General features: G+C 36.7%; 1 protein-coding gene across 2 annotated transcripts in view; it reads left to right on the top strand.

Annotated features, from left to right (window-relative positions):
• The window catches only part of ZNF567 (zinc finger protein 567), a 70,194-nt gene that overhangs the window by 50,437 nt on the left and 17,696 nt on the right, over positions 1-2,061 (top strand). The gene's annotated exons all lie outside the window — the stretch shown is intronic.

The raw sequence follows: 2,061 nt of genomic DNA, 5'->3' as shown, positions 1-2,061 counted from the left end.
AGCCCAGCAGGTCGAGGCTGTGGTGGCTGGGAGCGGCCACTGCACTCCAGTCTGGGCAACAGTGAGACTCCAACTCAAAAAAAAATAAAAAAGGATATTTACATAGTCTCAAAGGATTAACCCCTAAAATTACCTATTACAAAAGAAAAGAATCTTACAGTGGAGAAACATGGCAGACAACTTTTTAAATAAAGATAGCCTGGCATAGTGGCTCACACCTGTAATCCTAGCACTGTGGGAGGCCAAGGAGGGAGAGAAATTTGAGCCTAGGAATTCAAGACCAGCCTGGACAACACAGACCTTGTCTTTACCCCCCAACAAAAAAAAATTGTGGTAACATGCATCTGTAGTTCCAGCTTCTCCAGGGGCTGAGGTGGGAGCGTCACTTGGGCCCAGGAGGCCAAGGCTGCAGTGAGCCAGGTCATCCCAGTGCATTCCAGCCTGGGTAACAGAATGAGACCCTGTCTCAAAAAGAAAAAAAGATTCCTCACCAACAATAGAGTAACTTGTGCCTCCTAATGTGATGCACTGAGAAGGATACCGCATCGTTCCTGGAATGGTATTTCTGCTGAAAATGTATAACCTGTTTCTTTTTTTTTTTTAATCAATATTTTTTATGGTTTTGTGGGGTACAGTTAAGGGTTAGGTGTACAATTACGTTTCATTCAGGCACCCTGTTGATAAGAGGTGTTTCCCCATCCCTAGACAGATATTTGCTACTGTTAATCCCATCCCTCCATAACCTGTTTCTAAAATGAGGAAACGTCAGACAAGTTCAAAATGAGGTTTTTGAGAATAAGGAATACATATCAAATACAGAAAGGGTAAGTAAATACCCTATAGTCTTGCATTTTAATTGGCATTATCTCTGTGACCATTCCAGCAGCAATATGTACCACTAGCATATAGATTATAGTATTGATAGACCATTATCTGCTGAAAGAAACCAGGGTTTCTTGGGAGAAGTGGCTAATTCCAAGTCTGGGCAGAAAATCTATGATGTGCTTGCAGTATTTTTCTCATAACCGATAATAATGAAACTATTTAAAAAATCAGTAGATTGATGACAAACTTAGGAGCCAACTTGGAAAGGCTTCCAATGGCTAAAGATAGGACAAATCAAGCTTAAATGTAAAAAATAATTGAAACTCAAAATACAATTAAATTCATGAGTCTATAGTGATACAGAAAAGAATTAGTGACCTTAGCAGAATAATAAAGAGTAAAGTCATTCTTTTAAAAACTGGTACCTAAAAGAAAAACTGTATCTTGGTTGTCACATATGAACAATTCCAGTGGTTTCTGTGTAGCATGTGAGGCGACTTCTCTTTGTAAAAGTACTCCAACTAATGAAAAAGATACAATAAAAATAGATATCAAAATCCCAGCAGGCTTTTTGTAGAAATTGACAAGGTTTTTCAGAAGTTCAGATGGAAATGCCAAGGGCCTAGAATAGCCAGAGCAACTTGAAAAAAGAACAAATTGGAGAACGATCATACTTTAACTTTAGCCTTTATTGTATCTTGAAATCAGGTAGTGCTAAAGGAAAGTATGATACTGGCATAAAGGTAGACAAACGGAAGAAATAAAATACAGATTCTGAAATAGGTCCCAATATACATGGAAAAAAATTTGACAAGAATTTGTTGAAAAAAATATAGTCTATTTAACAAATGGTGCTGGAACAACTGGATATCTGTATCCACAAGAAAAACGTGAACTTCAAAACATAATCTTGCACCAGATACAAAAATTAAAATCAAAGATACAAATGTTAGGAGAAAAATATTTGTGACCTTGAGTTAGGAAAAGATGTTTCTGATATGGCACCAAGAACATAATCCATGAGATATTTTGAAAGTGACAAGTTAGACTGTACAAGAATTAAAATCTCTTTGAAAGAAACTTAATATAATGGGGGTGGGAGGAAACCACGGACTGAAAGGAAATATTAGCAAATCATATAATTCTTATAATCCAGAATATTTTTTTATTTTATTTGTTTGGTTTTTTTTTTTTTTTGAGTTGGAGTCTCACTCTGTTGCCCAGACTGGAGTGCAG

The sequence above is a fragment of the Carlito syrichta genome, unplaced genomic scaffold (assembly GCF_000164805.1).
Source record: "Carlito syrichta isolate Samal-C Ts95f unplaced genomic scaffold, Tarsius_syrichta-2.0.1 Scaffold315987, whole genome shotgun sequence".
NCBI classification, from domain to species: domain Eukaryota; kingdom Metazoa; phylum Chordata; class Mammalia; order Primates; family Tarsiidae; genus Carlito; species Carlito syrichta.
This window is presented reverse-complemented; position numbering and strand designations above follow the sequence as displayed.